The sequence below is a fragment of the Dasypus novemcinctus genome, chromosome 3 (genome assembly GCF_030445035.2).
Source record: "Dasypus novemcinctus isolate mDasNov1 chromosome 3, mDasNov1.1.hap2, whole genome shotgun sequence".
NCBI classification, from domain to species: Eukaryota; Metazoa; Chordata; class Mammalia; order Cingulata; family Dasypodidae; genus Dasypus; species Dasypus novemcinctus.
The window spans coordinates 150157995-150176730 of NC_080675.1; the positions used below are offsets into that span (position 1 = coordinate 150157995).

At 43.7% G+C, this 18736-nt stretch overlaps 1 long non-coding RNA gene and 1 other non-coding gene across 6 annotated transcripts; both read right to left on the reverse strand.

Moving 5' to 3' along the window:
* Positions 1-1334: 1334 nt before the first annotated feature.
* On the reverse strand, positions 1335-7893 carry LOC131278034 (uncharacterized). 5 transcript variants are annotated; one of them, XR_009185150.2, is made up of 3 exons: positions 5736-7719; positions 4207-4279; positions 1335-3665 (listed from the first exon to the last, which is right to left on the reverse strand). It is a non-coding gene; the product is annotated as an uncharacterized lncRNA (long non-coding RNA). The 5 variants fall into 5 exon arrangements; XR_009185149.1 differs by having other exon boundaries at positions 1335-4279; positions 5736-5820; positions 7157-7718; XR_009185152.1 differs by having other exon boundaries at positions 1335-4279; positions 7157-7893.
* A 10313-nt stretch (positions 7894-18206) lies between these two features.
* LOC111759158 (small nucleolar RNA SNORA38) lies at positions 18207-18337 on the reverse strand. Its single transcript, XR_002793241.1, has one exon. It is a non-coding gene; the product is annotated as a small nucleolar RNA SNORA38 (small nucleolar RNA).
* Positions 18338-18736: the final 399 nt, after the last annotated feature.

An 18736-nucleotide genomic window follows, 5' to 3' on the forward strand; every position in this document is an offset into this window, starting at 1 on the left:
CCACCTTTGACCTAATTGCCTTTTGGTGAGGCCTCTTTGGGGAGGGGCTTGTCTGCCAGATTTGGAGCTGAGATTGGGCTAGCTTCTTGCCAGGGGTGCCCCAGGCATGCCCTGAAGAGACCCAGGAAGTGCTCGGAGCAGAACCAGGGCCTCCTGCCAGCCTCTAAGAGATTTTATTCCTATAACACTTGGCTTAACCAGTAGACCATTTGGGATTTAATTGCCTTAGGGCACTAAAGAAAATGTAATAATATGGTTGCATCTAGAGCCAACCTCTCTAGCTGGTTGGGGATCGGGGGCATTGGAAGAGCCTGGGCAGTCGAAATGCAGAGACAAGCCCAAAGTTCCATTTAAGTTGTTTCAAACTTCCCTTCTCCTCTCCATGTCGCCTTTCCTTTTCCTCAGAAGCATTTCAGTCTTAACAGAAACTGCTACCATTAACTGAATGCTTACTGCATGCCAGGGTCTGTACCAAGCACTTTAGGGCAGCAGTTGCCCAAGCAGATCAGCTACAAAATGCCTGTTTTAAAAGACCTCAGCGGGCCATGGGAGCAGAGTTTGCAAGCCCTGCCCGACATATCTGAAAATAGCTGTGGCCACATAGCACATTGTTGGCTAGAAAGATATGTCTCCTTAGATATGGGCCCCCTAGAGACTCCTCCCATGGGGATGTGCCTCTCCATCTCTCACTTAGGCAGCCCTGCATCCCTGGTGTACATTTTGGATGGATGTGGGGTGTGTGTTTGGGGATGGGGAGCTGAGACTGAGGAGCCCAGTTGTTTTCTGAGCCATACTGGATCTAAAAGGAAGAGGCTGGTGTCTCTCACCTTGTCTGCCATAGGGCTGAATGTTGGGGTGGAAGTGAAGTGATAATTTCGGCTCTCCCTACCAGCATCAAAGCTCTTAAAGTTGTCATCATCTTGGATAGGAAATGCTAGCTTCCTTGATAGTTTTTGTGGAATTCTTAAAATTTGACAAAACAATACCCTGAAATCAGTTACTACTCTCATTTAGCAGCCTAGACCCTCTCTAGTCTGCCATGCTACTGCCAGGCCATATGCAGATGCCCCCAAGCCAGGCCCAGCCTTCCCCTGGGCCCTCTTCTCCAGCTCTTCCTCTTCACAGCTGACCACTACCCTCTGCCGCCTCCCACCGCCTCAGGGGAAGGCCCTGACTCCAGGGCAGTGTATACCTGGCCTTCTACCACTTGGCCCCTTAAGCCTACCTTCCTTGCCTCACCCTTTACCACACACCAGCCCCCTCAGGGCTCTCATCTGTCGGAGTCTTGTTCGGTGACCCGAGGTATCGGGAATGAAAGACAAAGAAAGATTGGGTTCAGGGGATCTGAGAGCATTGATTTCTCAAGCTCATCAGACAACTTTATTGAGTCGAGGGGCTAGTATATATACCCCTAACATACGTGACATTCAGCACAAAATCAAGTTACCTATTACCCTTACCTCATGCTATATTAACTAGTGATTGATGAAAACCCAACAAACCTTACTGGAACTATTATTATAAAAATCAGTAACTATACTCATAAATCCTGTTACCCAGGTTGTTCTGTTCTATATGTATTGTTCTGCCTGCAGGTGTGCTGACCCAGCCAAGACTGTGCTCCGCACCAATAATCATAAGGGACAGCTTGACTCAGTGGTCAAGGAAGTAACTTGCTTCCATGGAAACAACATGCCTTTGTTTCCCACATTTCCCCCTTTTTGTTTTAGTCAAGGTGACTATGTCTGTCTTAGGTCGAGGCTACGCACAATCAGCCTTACCCGTCCTGGGGAAGCGTGGCAGCGAAAGGCCACGTCCCTGTCTTAGGTTGACTGAAAGGCTAGCCAAGTTGCCCGTCACTGACTACCAGCCAAGCGCACTGACTTCGGGGTACTATTGTAGAGTTTTAGCAAGTACTATGTTGTTTGCTTGTCCCATGGTGTCCACACGGTGCAATCTCTGGCAAACACCTTTCCCCAGGCAAGCGACAACCATGAGCAACAGGATTAATACACATATCCCTATTCCTAAGGCAGATAAGAAATGTTGAGATTTCCACCAATCAACAGGATTAAACTTATTCAAATGTGAAATCAAATCATTAAAGATATCCTTATCACTATCTACGTATATCTGATTATGAGACATTTCTAAAATCTTTTTCTGCAATTCCTCAATTTCTAATGACATATTTCCTTTATGTCCTAACAAATGATTTCTGATCTTATTCCATTGAAACATAGACATGTTATAATCCAAAGGAGTAATACAAAAATTACTTTCATTCCAATCACATTTCAATCCTCTTAACAAATTCAAATTATAAACTTGATCTCCTAAGTGTAAAACAGCAGATTCCAAATCACTAACTCTGTTATTAAGTCCTTCATCAATGTGCTCTTGACTATGCCATAAGTCACTTGCATTCTTGTGCCAATCATGCACGTATTGCTGGGTCTGCACCATCTCATGCAATGCAACAGCGCAGTGGCAGCGGCAGTGATGACACCAATGAGGCCAAGAATGCCAGCTATGAGAAGTCCCAAAAATCTCTTAGATCATTTCAACAGTCCTTGAGCCAGGTGGAAAAGAAGATGACTTTCAGGTGATGACTGCCACATCTGATTCATTTTCACCGGGATCCACACTCCTCGTCTTCGGCGAGCCATGGTGATAATATCTCCATTCTGTAAAATATTCTCAGACAAGCAAGTATACAAAGTGCCATCCTTATAGAACAAAGCATTTTCAGTAATGGTAGCCTTCCCTACCACAAACACATATGGATCTCTGACACATGATTGAAAATGATGAATTTGATCTAATTGTAAATATTGTCCATCCATACTTTTATTATCTTTCCATTCAGAAGTAGATACCACTCCTAAGAAGACTTTCCGTATTTGTTTTTGATCATGGATTCCAGTGCTATTGCACCATGGAAAAGGAACCCATTTCCCTATATTTTTCCAATCACTATTATTTTTGGTAAAAATTACTTTCTCATCCAAATCAAGGGAATCAAGAAAGGGATACTGCATATTACTAATTTGTTGTCCCAAACTATTTATACCATACCAAATAAATCTGTCCTTATATTTGTTGGGATTCCCCATAGGGGCACTTTCCCAAACTATTCCATAGGAATCATTAAAAATGACAGATCCTCTTCCCATAGGGCATTCATACCATCTTTGCATATCACCAGCATTCCTCTAAGGACAACTATAACTTGGATACTTATATTCTTGGTATTGATAGGATGGGAATAAAGTTACCAAAGATTTAGTATTATTATGGCTAAAATTGATCATAGTTCTATTTTTCACAGCCATACATGGTAGGCAATTGCCAATGCAAAGAGGTCAGAAATCAAATGGAAGAAGGAGATTATAAATCCTTTGTCCTTCTTCTCGTGGCTTAAGTGGTAACCTATCATCCATGGGTCCAGGAAATATAATAGTTTTATTCAAATAGACAGGAAAAGAAGGATCTTTCCAGGTTAACACTCGAAGTAATGGGGGATTAGGGATATAAGGCCAATATGTGTAATTACCATTGCCGGTTTCACTCACTATCAGTAGGATCCATATGTGTAGAAGACTCCACTTCTTCAGTCCTAGGTTTAATCCTTTTTGCCGGAAGCCAGATTTCTTCTCCATTTTCTGAAATGATAAGAGCATAACCTCGCCCCCATACTTTAACCCTGCCTTTCTTCCATTCATTACTTAAAACATCTTTCCAAAATACTGGTTGATTCTCAGAGTCTGCAATTTCTGTGGATGTTTGAGAATGTCCAAAATGACATTCAGCCGGTGTCATAGAATCATAAACGTTAAGAAAATTGAAGGTAAATAAAGCTTTAGCCAATTGATCTTTAGGTGATATCATACCATCATCTCCCCCTTTTTGTTTTAAAAGCATAGTCTTGAGAGTATGATGGCATCTTTCAACAATAGCTTGACCTGTAGGATTATGGGGAATGCCGGTTACATGTTCAATAGCATAATTTTTACAAAAGGAAGCAAAGGATTTACCTAATGTAAGAAGGTCCATTATCAGTTTTAATTTTTAGAGGACATCCCATCACAGCAAAAGCAGACCAGAGATGTGAGCGAACATGATGAAACCGTTCCCCACTTTGAGCAGTAGCCCACATGAAATGAGAATAAGTGTCAATACAAACATGAACATATTGTAGCTTACCAAAGGATGGAATGTGAGTAACATCCATCTGCCATAACTGATTAGGAGTCAGGCCTCTGGGATTAGTTCCAGCCTGAAAAGGCACTGCTGTCAGTGGTCCACAGGTAGAATAAATACGGATAATTTCCTGCGCTTGTAGTCTTGTTAACTTTTGATATTTATCTCGCAGGCCTTTAGCATTAATGTGAGTTAAAGCATGGTAATCACGAGCACTTTGTAAACACCCCACTAATAAATCAGCTCGAGCATTACTTGCTGTCATAGGACCAGGCAAAGATGTATGAGAACGTATATGTGTAATGTAAATAGGATGCTGTCATAATCTAATGAGATGTTGCAAATCAGCAAAAAGTTGAGATAATTCATCAGTAACAAAGATATGAGCTGTTTCAGTATGCTTAACAGTAAGGCATACATATTCAGAATCAGAGACAATATTCAAAGGTTTCTTAAATATTATTAACACCTTAATGATGGCAGCAAGTTCAGTACGCTGAGCAGACGTGAATGGAGTCTGCCAAGCCTGTTCTTTTCAAGAAGTAACGTATGCTGCTTTTTTATTACTATTACTATATTAAATACTGTACAAGATAGTTGGGCTATGCACATAGCCCTGAAAAGCACTGCAAAAGTTTATTGTTGCATTTTTTACAGATAGAGGAATGCAGCCGGCTTGATCTGTCTAAGAAGACACTAAAGAAAGTCTTAGCAAGTTTTAAAACAAAGTGATAGCAATACAGCTGGACATTAACTTTTTGCAACTAGCAGTGTTTGGGATTTCTGCATACTACAGTGTTACTTTAATCTATGATAAGAGGTTGTTTCTGTGACACACACTCTTTTATAATAATTAAAACCATAATTAACCACATTGTACTTTTCTTTCTAATATTATGCTCAAATATTGGTAACTTTATACACTTTTAAGCATTTATAGAAACCTTTTACTCATACAACTTTAATTAAAAGAGGGATTAAGGAAAGAAAAAACTTGTTAATTTTATAACACTTTAAAACACCTTTTATTCAACTTATAAAATTTTTTTTTTTCTATAACTTGCCACATACATTTAAGTTCCAAGAGTTTATGAAAATTAGCCATCCTACTTTAGGGCAAAACACACTTTTTTGCAAAAACTTATTAAATTTCAATTAGCATTCTCACAAACTTTTAACCTTTTTAATATTCATTTAAGTTTTACATCCTTCATATTATCCTGTGAAGAAAAATAAGCTATTCATTTCAATCTAGGCAAGAACAACCTTTTATAAAGACTTATAGTAATTTTGTTAATCAAGACTCACAATTTTTATCATTGTAGAGATCTTATTAACATTTAAACTTATGTATTAATATAAGCGCTTATTTAATTTTTGGCCATTTGAATAGAGCTCTTTTATAAATTTTTATTAATTTATATTACCATCCGGAGGTATCAAAATATACACTGACATTGAATGAACAAACACAGAACAATCACAACACAGTAACAGAAACATACAGTTTACAGTTAACTCAAAATTCTTACTTTCTTGGTATAGCTGCTTTTAAACTCTCCATTATATCACATTTTAAATATCACTTCTTCAGATTTCTTCTGGAATCCATGTTACCTGTAACATGCAAGCTTGTGCTTGGAAATATTTTTATTAGTTATCAGCAATCAGTTAAGATAACTTGAGCAGCATAAATGTAGTTAAAACTGTAATTTAGCAGTTTAGACAGACCGTTAACACACATTTTTGGATTATTACTCTGTAAGACTATACTGAGACTTGAAGTTCAGGAGTAAACTATTGATTTAAAACTGAAAATTCCTTTTTAAACCTTGATAAAAATTTTGTACTGATTTTATTATCTTGGTTAAATAAGCCCAATTAGAATTAGCATGGAAATAAAACAGAACACCAATGTTGCCATGTTTTCCTCTTTTTTCAGTGGCTTAACTCTATTAACCCCCACTAGCCCACAGCTACATTGTCATGTAGACAGCAGGGGGGTTGCAGAGTTGCTGCCAGAACAGTTTCCTTATCTTAGTTAACACTTTAGCAGAGAGTTTTCTTACAAGCCTGATTTCACTAACAAGGACATTATTCAGTATCTTTGCCCATTTTAAATCTTTCAATAGTTTAAAAGTTTTCGGCTCAGGATGAAACTTGACACCCCCTTGTGAGTGTCCAGCATCAGGAGGAATTTGTTGAATAGTTACAGGAAAAGCTGCTACAGCTTGCATAGCCAGAGGCTCACCTTGACTAGATCCCAGTAAAAGACATCTCATTAATGGAGTAACAGGCACAGGATTTGGCTTAAAGCTGCTACGAACATAAGGCATGTCCGTAGAGAAAAGTCCACTAGGTACTTTTCCAGGTTCTGGAGGTGCAGAAGGAACCTCATGAGTCAAATTAGGATATATGTTTACCTTAGAAATATTTAGCTCCAACATGGATTTAGTTAAGAATGGATTTGTGTCTCTAACTTCAAATAACTCCTCTTCTTCCTGTTCCTCCTCCGAATTCCTATCTTTACCTGTATCATTCATAGCCGTTTCCTCCCTTGAGAAAAGAACAATCTCATCCTCTTTGTCAGACTGCAAAGAATCTAATGCAGCAGCAATATGCTGTCCTAAGGCCCAAACTGATACAGGTATATTCTCTCCTTTCTGATATGCTCTCCGCAATTCTTTCATTACTTGCCTCCACTGCTTAACATTCATCAAATTCTTTCCTTGCAGTTGAAACCAATAACAATGGTTTTGAACCAAAGCAAACAATTCTAACAAATCTGCAGTCTTAACTGTGACGCCTACACTATGCAACAGTGTTTTCAAAACCTGTGAATATTCTTCCAAGCGTCCTGGTTGATTACCCATACCCTGATGCTAACGGAAAGCAAAACTTAATAATATGAAGCAGCAATTTACCCGGGTTAATTAATTTCGACGCTCCTTACCTTAAAAAAGGCTTTTCAGCTTTCCGCGTTCCCGATCCAGAGGTGGAAGATCCTACGCTGCCGTGCCTTGATGAATCCTCTGCCTCGAGCCCCATGTCTGGGCGCCACCTGTCGGAGTCTTGTTCGGTGACCCGAGGTATCGGGAATGAAAGACAAAGAAAGATTGGGTTCAGGGGATCTGAGAGCATTGATTTCTCAAGCTCATCAGACAACTTTATTGAGTCGAGGGGCTAGTATATATACCCCTAACATACGTGACATTCAGCACAAAATCAAGTTACCTATTACCCTTACCTCATGCTATATTAACTAGTGATTGATGAAAACCCAACAAACCTTACTGGAACTATTATTATAAAAATCAGTAACTATACTCATAAATCCTGTTACCCAGGTTGTTCTGTTCTATATGTATTGTTCTGCCTGCAGGTGTGCTGACCCAGCCAAGACTGTGCTCCGCACCAATAATCATAAGGGACAGCTTGACTCAGTGGTCAAGGAAGTAACTTGCTTCCATGGAAACAACATGCCTTTGTTTCCCACACTCATCCTCTTGCCAGACTGGACAACCTTCAACAGATCAGGTTGCTTCTTCCATCCAACTTAGGCACAGGCTGCCACTTTTATCACTTTTACTGGAAGGCTTTTCTTTACCCAGCTGACTCCTATCCTTGCCTCCACTTGTACCTTTGGGAAGCCTTCTCTGGCCAACTCGAACTGGTTCTTGCCCAGCTTCCCACATGCCCCCTGCTATTTATTATTACACAGAATTGTAATTGTCAGTTTACTTTGTATCCCCAAATTGGGATCTAGTGGAGGACAGGAGTTGTCCTTATTCATCTCTATTCCTGGGAAGTCATTCCAAGCATGTTGTACTGACAAAATAAAGAAAGGTGCTCCTTTCTGAGAAGACACAAAACCTAGGAGCCATAAAAGCAAAGATTGATAAATTTTGCTATAGAAAAATGGGTAATTCTACCTAGCAATATCCCCAAAGCAAGGTCAAAAGACACACAACAAATGGGAAAATATCAGCAACTTATATCACAAAGAGCTAGTTTCCCTAGTATATAAAGAGCTCCTACTCATTAATTAGAAAGAGACCAAGAACACACAAGAGGACTGGAGGATAAAAACAGCATTCACAGAAGAAACACACAAATAGCTCTTAAATGTGAAAAGCTACTCAACTGCAGTCAAGGGGAGAGCAGTGTGAATCAAACTACACTGAAATGCAAGTTTTCCCCTATCAGATTGGGGAGGGTGGGGGAACTGGCACCTTCATACATAGTTGGTAGGAGTGTAAATTGAGCCAACCTTTTTGTTTTTTTGGTTTTTTTTCAAAGATTCTTTCTCTCCCCTCCCACCCTCCCCCCTCCCCCAGTTGTCTGCTCTCTGTGTCCATTCACTGTTTGTTTTTGTTCTGTGACCGCTTCTATCCTTATCAGCGGCACTGGGAATCTGTGTTTCTTTTTGTTGCGTCATCTTGTTGCGTCAGCTTTCCGTGTGTGCGGCGCCATTCTTGGGCAGGCTGTACTTTCTTTTGCGCTGGGCGGCATTCCTTATGGGGCATACTTCTTGCGCGTGGGGCTCCCCTACGCGGGGGGACACCCCTGCGTGGCAGGGCACTCCTTGCGCACATCAGCACTGTGCATGGGCCAGCTCCACACGGGTCAAGGAGGCTCGGGGTTTGAACCATGGACCTCCCATATCGTAGGCAGATGCCCTATCCGTTGGGCCAAGTCTGCTTCCCAGAGCCAACCTTTTTGGAGAATGATCTAGAAATATCTTTTCAAAATTACATATACAACTTACTCTTTGATCCAGCCATTCTACTTCTAAGAATTTGTCCTACAGAAAAACTCACATATGTGATATAACAGTATGAACCAGGCTATTTACTGCAGCATTGTACTGTATATGGTAGCAAAATACTAGGAACACCCTCACTGTCTAACAACAGGAGATTTAAATAAATTAAGGTTCATTCATACATAGGAGTACTACACAGCCACAGGAAATGTTAGGAAGCCCTCTCTGTGCTGATAGGGGAGAATTCTGGGATGCAGTGTTTTTTTTGTTTAAAACAATTTTTTTTTATTTCTTTCTCTCCCCTCCCCCCACCCAGTTGTCTGCTCTCTTGTGTCCATTTGCTGTGTGCTCTTCTGTGTTGGCCTGCATTATCCTGTAGCACTGGGAAACTACATTTCTTTTCTGTTGCGTCATCTTGCTGTGTCAGCTCTCTGTGTGTGCGGTGCCACTCCTGGGCGGGCTGCTCTTTTTTTCACGCAGGGCGCACTCCTTGCGCATGGGGCACCCCCACGTGGGGGTGCCCCTGCATAGCACAACACTCTTTGTGCTCGCGACATTACCGCACATGGGCCAGCTCACTGCTCGGGTCAGGAGGCCCTTGGGGATCGAACCCTGGACCCACCATATGGTCGATGGAAGTTCTATCATTTGAGCCACATCTGTCTCCCTGGGATGCAGTGTTAAACAAAGGTAAGTACAGAACCAATGTGTATTGTGTACTATCTTGTGTATAAAGAAAGTGCGCGTTGGGAGTGAGAAAAGGAGAATATATTCATTTTGGCTTGTATATGCATCAAATACCTGTTGAAAAATAAACAAAGACCAGTCCATTGTTTGCCTGTCTGCATGGAAACTGGGTGGTTGAGGAACAGGGTAGGAGGCAGACTTTTCATTTACATTTTGAACCAGATGATTATATTATATACCACAAAATAAATACACACATTTTAAAAAGGACTTCTTCTGTCCTTTATCCAGAAGTTGTTAAAAATGACAGGGTCATCTAGTTATTTCCATCAAGGTCTTCAGAATATAGATGGGTCTGGTTTTCTTGTCATGAACTTAGAGAAAAAGATCACTTTTGAGTCTCGGCTTCAAGGAGCTTATGGTGGTATGAGAAGACTCAAGTTTATAAAATAATTCAAATAATCAAATGACAGCAAAAATTAAAAAGACTGTGTGGCATAGATTCTAAGTGTCATCTTCAGAAGCGAGAAATAGGGTGGGTTTTGTGGAGGGAGCAGAACTCAAGCTTGTGCTTATTGGGGGACCAATGTAGTTAAAACTGGATGTGAAAGGTGAAGACCTGCTTCCATGTGCTTGTGGGATGCCCCAGGTGGGAACTTAAGAACCCATGTGCAGGGGTAGTTGGGAGCTATTGAAGGTTCTTCAGCAGAGGAGGCACGTGGTGAATGTGAAGTGTGGTAAAGATCATCTAGATGGTATGCACAGGACAGATTGGGGAATTGAGAGGCTCAAGCCAGGGAGGAAGCCAGGATGCAGAGAAGGGGAATCCAGGCCCAGTACTGAAGGCCTTGGCCACTTGGGTTTCTGAGAAGGGAAGGGAAGGGGAGTGCAAAAGTGGGTGCCTGTGTGAAGGAAAATCAGCATAATTAGAAACGTAAAAACCACTTCCTTTGTGGGTAGCTGGGGGAAGGGAACTTAATGACAATTGTGTGCATATTGGTGCAAGGTTTATTAACAAAAGTATTACCCTCCTTTATCCTTTCTTTATTCCTACCTAGTAAAGAGAAGTTTGCTTTTCTTACTAGAATTTTTTTCTCTTTCCTGATCTCACAGGAGCATTCAGTGTGCCCTCATGGTTCCTGTGATGTGGAATTATGAAAATGGATTGAAATATAGAACTGGGATGGGAAGAAAGGGGGAAGGAGTGTTGCTTTTTGGGGTGGTACCAGGGTCTCCTTTGTTGTGGCAAATAAAGTGGAAAGAAATTAAGGCAAGGAGTAAGAGGCTCTGTCAGCTGCAAAATAAAGAGCTAAGAGGGGCCCGAGAGGAGAGGTTGGCATGCAGGCCAACCAGGAGTTGGGGTGAGCTTTGGGGATTGGCTCAGGAGAGTCTCCATGACAGCTAAGGGATAGAAGATGTAGGGATGGAGTGAGGGAGAAAAGGCCTTCTGAGGAATGGGCTGAGGGTTGTTGTAAGGTGGACACACTTTAGTGTTTTTCCAAACACCCAAGCCAAGGTTGGACTTCCTTTTCTTTTTTTATTTTTTGTGGAGTTCTTTTTAAGTTCCTTTTGTTTGCCAGCCTTTGCTTCTATGAATGAGATTGTGCAGGATCGAGCCACATGGAGCCCCAGGTTATATTCAGGTTGTGTGCTCCTCCAGCTCTCTCTATATTGCTGCGAGTTTTTATTTCCTTGACCTCATTTTATCCTCCTAACACAAAGGCTTTGTGATAGAGTTGACTGGTATTTTTAATTCCATTTTATAGTTGAGGATCTATAAATTGAGGGTTAAAGAGCCAGGGCAGGGTGCCAGGATTTTCTGTTTCTACCCTACAACTACTTCCGACCAGGCTATTGCCTCCGAAGAGCTGGGGCCCCACCCCATAAACATTTACTTCCCTGGGCTCAGAGAAATGAAATACCTCCTCCACCACATACCACCACCACCAGGGACCTGCATTTTCAGTCTCAATTTAGTAGCTGCTTCATTATCTTTTTCCTCCCATGGCTTCCTTCATCCACACGTTGTGGTTTCTAGGGCAGCATGAAAATCAGAAATGTCACGCAACTGCCTCTGAACAAAGAGCCCTGGAGTCAGATCCCGCTGATTGACAGTCTGTTTATACTGAGAGCTTCCTGGTGGAACCAAATATTCTACAGCATATACACAAGGCAGGTTTGGCACCACCTGGGGGAAGGCAATGCAAAGAATCAGACCAGAAGAGCTGTCAGTTATCTAATGGCAAAGGAATGTCCCAGAGTAGGTGGGAATGAAGGCAAGAGGCAAATGGGAGATTTGAGCTTCAGGGCTTGCTTCAGAGGACAAGGCGCTGGCCCAGGTCTATCTGCAAGCGTGCTGTCTTCTTGCTGCAATGGGCTGGTCTCATGGTGGCTTTATCTATGAGATTACACAGTTACCTTTTGCCTGCTGCCCCAGATAGCAGGTCGCCAAGGATTGGATGCCCAGCAGACTCCCATTCAGGTCTTTGTATTCCTACAAAAGTAGGGAGCGTTCAAAGGTGCCTTCATCTGTGAGGGTTTCCAGCTCCTGTGATAGACTTGGAAGCAGCCAGCACTGGCAGAAGCACATATATACCCACAGGGAAGAAGAGGCTGAGATGTCCTCAGGGCCTGCAGTGGAGAATGGAGGGAGTAGGGGTGAAGAGCCTTTCTTACTCTCTGGGGAGATCATGGCCGGCCCCTGGCTTAGGAGCTCATATATCACCTGGAACTCCCCTGTGTCCCAGCAGCTTCTGAAAATCACTCTCCTGTAAAGCAGGGGAGCAGTTGAGCTCTGGAGCACCACTCCTGGGGGTAATCTGGGAAAATCAGCGTGATGGGAAAGAGGGAGAAAAGACCATGGGAGAGAGACACACATTGACCTGGTACCCAGCCTCTGCCTGATGCTATGCTTTGCTTCCTTGTCCCATCTCATCTTCTTAACCATCCTTACAGATAGGTATTACTACCCTCCTTTAGGATTAAGAGCCCTAGGCTTGGAGAGAAGGGTATAAAAATTCTCCTCATCACAAACGAAGTCATGGTCTCAGAGAGGAGAGTAGAAATGGGTGGTATAGCTGACTCAGGCTGGACCTGAACTGGGTATAGAAAGGGCACAGGTAGCTGACTGTGTTTTGTTGTACAAACTAGGCACTTCTGAGAGTGAAAAGAGTAAACCCATCAGTATAATAGCCATCGAGAACTACCCTGGGCAAACCAGGATGTGTGGTCACCCCACATACAGAGGTAAGTTTGCTTGGAAGCCACGGGTTATTGGTGGAGAGTAATAACTACCATTTAAAACACAATCCACTTAACAACCCTAAGGTGGATATTATTCCTTTTTGATTGATGAGGAAACTGAGGCTCAAAATAGGCTACTTAACTTTCTCAAGTTTCCACAACTAGTAAGTGGGGATGCTCTGGCTGACTCAAAGCCTTTGCTCTTTCTGCAAGTCATGCAACCTCCTAGGGCCCAGGGCCTTTGGAGGAAGACTAGGGGAAGAGACCAACTGGAGAAAATGGGGCTGGTTGGTAGGCTTGGGTGTGACAGACCGTTTACTAGGCTGTCCCTTCCATCTCTGTGTGGCCTCTCCCAGGGCTGGCATGTGACTAAGGGCTGGGGAAGGTGAGTGAGTGTGTGGTGGAGGGACTGGGGCAGAGTAAAGGCCCCAGAGACTTCTGCAGCCTTTCCTGATCTTCTGGGTCCCCAGTGTGTGTGTGTGTGTGTGGGGGGGGGGCGGGGCGTGGCCAAGGCAGAGATTTGGTTGGGATTTTTCTAAGAAAAAGTCATTCAATGAGTTGCCCCATTTCTAAGATTGGTAAACAGGAACACTAGAGATTGGATGGCAGCTATCCTGGGGCCAGGACTATTCTGGTCTACAGATCCTACTGTGGCCCCAGCTTGGTCCCTTTTGGGCTCTGGAAGAGAACCGTGGAGGTCTGAAATGCAGGAATACCCTAGATTAGAGGCAGAAGGTGTGCGTAAACATGCATATGAGGAGGGTTTGTGAACCTAGGAAGACCTGATTTGCAGTTAGTTTATGTTTACCAGGCAGCCTGACCTTCCAGGGGTGAGTCAGTGACCATAGCACAGACAATGGAGAACCCAGTCCAAAGCTCAGATGGTCTTTGTTTTTTTTAACTTCTATTTGCATTTATTGTATGCTGAAGTTATTCCCGAGCCATAAGTTTTTGTTTCTTCAGTTTCTTCTGGGATACCTTTGTCTTCTATGTAACCTCCTCTTCTGATTTAGGAACAATTTGTTCTTTTTCAGTAAGGATCATCTCAATGTGGCAGGGGGAGCTCATGTATGGGTTACTCCGACCATGAGCTCTGTAAGTACGCTCGCGCATTTTGGGGGCTTTGTTCACCTGGGTGTGCTCAATGACCAGAGAATCTACATCCAAACCCTTAAGTCCAGCATTACTCTCTGCATTTTTAAGCATGTGCAACAAAAATTCAGCACTGTTTTTGGGCTACTGACCCTGTGTCCTGCCCCACTGTTTGGCCTGGGCACTCCTACCAACACCACCATTATAATGATGGAATGGCACACATTGCTTCTGTAAAGTGACATCTTTCAGATACTTGGTGGCTTTTCTAATATACATACCCTTGATGGCCTGGGCAGTTTCTCGGGTATTCTTAAAGTGAACACAAAGATTTGAACCTCTTGATTTGCATAATTTTGTGGGTTTTCTGGGTCAAGGGAATAGTGAACCATTTTCAGAGATCACCTCCGGTGACTTACTTTCAGATGGTCTTTGAAGTCTCTTGACTTACTACATTACAGGCAGGAGGGACGGGGAATTGGCCACTGGTCAGCCAGCCAGGTGGACCACACAACCTGCATGAATCCAACTGTGAACAGGTACAGGAAGGCAAAGCTGATAAGGGGTATCTGGGGTGCCTCACACAAGTACAGCTGCCTGAGCCCTCTGCAAACATAAGCTGCATAATCAAGGGCTGATCATGTTTCTCCACTTGTTTATTTTTCAAATCCTGTGTTCCAGACACTCTCCTGGATAAGACCCAGTCCTGCCCTTAAGGTGCTTCCAGTTCAGTGAAGTAGATGGATGAGCAGATAGACCAACCCAGGGAGAGGGTACAGAATAGAGCTTAGTAAACCCAAAGTACTCAGGAGCTCAGCAGGGCACCCCTCCCAGCCTGCAAAGGAAATCTTAGGAATCAGGAGATGTTCCAGGAGGAGGTTCTACCAAGGCTGAGTTCAGAGGGAGGTGTAGGCATTAGCAAATAGGGTGGTGAGAGCAGGAGTAGAAGGTGCAGTGTGTGTAAAGACCAGGGCCAGATGGTTCTCAGGAGTCTGGGTGACTCTGGCTCTATCCCATGTGTGCTGGGGAGAGTGGTCCAAGTCACTTGCCCTCCATGTATCTTGGACAGCTCACTTGGAAAGGGGTACCTTTTTTCATGCCCCTCTTCCCTGGAACCACCGCCAGAGATGAGTAAATGGAGGAAACCCTGACACTATCTGAGAAGTCCTTTTAGGCTGGCTGGGGGCACTGAAAGGAGAGTCGTGAGTGGGGCAGACTGTGGTGGGTGAAGGTAGAGGTGGACAGGGGCCCAACAGGATATGGTCTGGGTACCACAGCATGCAGATCCCACATACCAGAGAAGACAACAAATCCCTCCCCCAGTTCTCCATCAACTCCATATACGTTGAGACCTCCCAGCGAGGGCCTCAGTCCTCTCTGGTTGTTCCCTAAAGAGAGGGCTTCCATAGCTCTCATACTGTAGCACTCTCACTCTTGCTCTCTTCCTCTTTGATTTTCTCTTTGGGCCTGGGAGTCCCTAGGCCCTCTTCCTTCTTTTTTTATTGTTTTGTGTTTTTTTAAAAAATTTTTTATTCTCTTTCCTTTTTTTTTTTTTTTTTTAAGATTTATTTTATTTCTCCCCACCCTGCCCCCACTCTCCCCATTGTCTGCTCTCTGTTCATTCGCTGTGTATTCTGTGTCTGCTTGCATTCTCATTAGGCAGCTCTGGGAACCGATCCTGGGACCTTCCGGAGTGAGAGAGAGGTGATTACTTTCTTGTGCCACCTTAACTCCCTGTCCTGCTGTGTCTTCTTATTTTCTCTCCTCTGTGTCCCTTTTTTTTTTTTTAATTTTAATTTTTTTTTTTTAAGATTTATTTCTCTCCCCCCCAGTTGTCTGCTCTCTCTGTCCATTTGCTGTGTGTTCTTCTGTGACTGCTTCTATCCTTATCAGCGGCACCAGGAATCTGTGTTTCTTTTTGTTGTATCATCTTTCTACATCAGTTCTCCGTGTGTGCGGTGCCATTCTTGGGCAGGCTGCTCTTTCTTTCGCGCTGGGCGGCATTCCTTAGGGGGCACACTCCTTGCACGTGGGACTCCCCTATGTGGCAGGGCATTCCTTGCGGGCATCAGCACTGTGCATGGGCTAGCTCCACAATGGTCAAGGAGTCCCAGGGTTTGAACTGCGGATCTCCTATGTAGTAGGTGGACGCCCTATTCGTTGGGCCAAATCCGCTTCCCTCCTCTGTGTCTCTTGTTGTGTCATCTTGCTACATCAGCTCTCTGCATCAGCTGGCACTCCTGTGTGGAGCAGCTGTCCCGTGCTGGGCAGCATTCCTATGCAGGGTGGCACTCCTGTGTGGCCACTTACTGCGTGGGCCAGCTTGCCCTCACCAGGAGGCCCTAGGCATTAAACCCTGGACCTCCTGTGTGGTAGACAGAAGCCCAGTTGGTTGAGCCACATCTGTTTCTGTCTCCTTCCTTCTTTTTTTAAAATTTATTTTTATTTTTTAATTTTTAAAAATTAATTTTTAATGTTACATTAAAAAAATATGAGGTCCCCATATATCCCCCACCCCCCTATCCTTCCTTCTTGATAGTGGCTTCAACCCATGCCCTTGCCTCCTTCCTACTGCCACCTCCAGGTCTCCAGACCTGGCCTTTCCAACTGTCTTGCCACCTGCCTTGTGTTCAGCACTTGGCCACTCTGCTGAGTTCTGGGGCTAAGGCCAGTCACATCTTTTTAAAATTTTCTTTAATTGAAGTATAATAGATATATGGTAAAATCCTTACATCTTAAGTGTCCAGCTTGATGGGTTTTACATGTGTATACAGCTGTGTAGCCACCACCCAGATCAACATAGACAATATTCCCAGGTCCATCCCGTTCATATCGCTCCATTCTTTAAACTCCTTCAGCTATAGAAGTAAATACTTTGCAAGTGTTGCCTTTCATTCTAACTAGCTGGAAAGCAGGGACCACTCCTGTTGGTTGTTTTGCCTTGCACCACCTGAACCTAGCACAGTGTAATGCCCCACCTAGGAGGTGCCCCTTGAGGCTCATTAGATGAAGGAGTATAAGTTTGCCAGTCATGTCCCAAAATGTGTGTCTGGTTGCCCCTCAGAAATGTGGGAGAAGTGACAGAGACAAAGGATGGGGTCACTGGAGTGTAGGAGGGGCCTCGAGCACCACATGTACTGGTTCTACTCAGGTGATCTACCACCCCCAGAATGATGCATGCAGGCCTGGAGGCAGATATTCTCAGCAAGGTGCTCAGGTAAGTGGAACTACGGGTATGGACACCCTGTCCAGAGGGCACTGACTACAGTTTGGGGCTGGGAAAGCTCCTATCCTTAGCCAGATCTGGCTTGAATGCCTATCATGGTAGGCTCAGAGAGCTGAAGGAATAGGGTCAGGTTGAGCTCAGGGAAGCCTTTGAAGTCAGGTGCTTGGTGCAGAACGCTCTGACAGAGACCAGAATGCACAGATTCTCACTTGTAGGCCTATACCTCCCCCGGTGGCTTCCCCTGCCTAGGAGAGCCTGTCCCTTCCTTCCCCTTGACTCATGGTACCCCCAAGGGAACAGAGCCTTGGCCTGGGCTTAGCAGCAAGATGGTGTTGGCAAGAGAGAGTTGGAGGGAGGTAGGGGAGCAGAGTAGTTTGAGGGTATGGTGCCTGAAGTCCAATAGCTATTTTGGAGAATCATGTCCATGGGACTTAAAGACTATCTTTGCTCTAGTACACAACCTCTAGCTCTTGGAGAAGCAGAGAGTTACTGTTTTCTAGGATCCAGATGCCAGTTGTCACTGGGGGTCTTTCCCTTGAGTGGGCTCTAAGTCCCTCAGACTAAATTGTTCCTGTCTCTTCTCATCTGGCTCAGGGCCACTGGGTGAATCTTTGCTTTTACATCATATCTGTTATCTCAGGGCTTGGAACCCAGATTCACCCAACACCAAAAATATGCCCTTTTAACCATTTTGCTTAAGGTATCATAGTGGCAAGGTCTTATTGCCATTGATGGCCTCTCCCTCCATTATCAGAAGAGGCATGATCATGAGTACATGAGACCAAATAGGGAAGTAAAGGAAGAAGGAAGAGACACACATCAAGAATGATCAATGCAGATGATAAGGGTCAACTGAGGTATCTTAGATCAACTTCTGAAAGGGGAAGATGGGGAATGTTATCATTTCCTAAGTGTCTACTCTGTGCCAAGCACTCATTCATGTGTGATCTGCAAGGTATTATTTTTAAATCTTATTTTATTTATTTGTTCCTGTGTGGGAAAGGATGATTTGAGCCTGCGAGGAGCAAGCAGGCTCCAGACTTCTCCAAGTCCACATCTCTTTGCCTCCTATTCTTACATGTCCAAGGATAGGAAACCACTGACATGCCTTTGTAGGAGGTTGCAAGGTTGTATCATCATCATTTTACTAAGAAGGTAACTGACAATGGGGATATTTACCCAATCAAGGTCACAAAACAGGAAGATGTGGAGCTGAGATTTGAACTAGGTATGTATGACTCCAAGGCTCTCTTTCTCCTTCATGGAAAGTGCTTTCCAGGTGCCAAGAGCATGCCTTCAGGATGAGATATCCTATCACACACTAAAGAGCCCGTCTCCAGACACTTGAGAGAAACCTCCAACATGTGAGAGATGCCAAAACAACAGTAAAAAGGAATTCCAAGGAAACAAAGAGGATGCAAGGAGCAGAAGAAAACTTCAAAGAAACTGTAACTGGTAATCTTAGACTGGAAAAGATATTGCATCCATAAAACAAGAACGGGATGCCATAAAAAAACCAA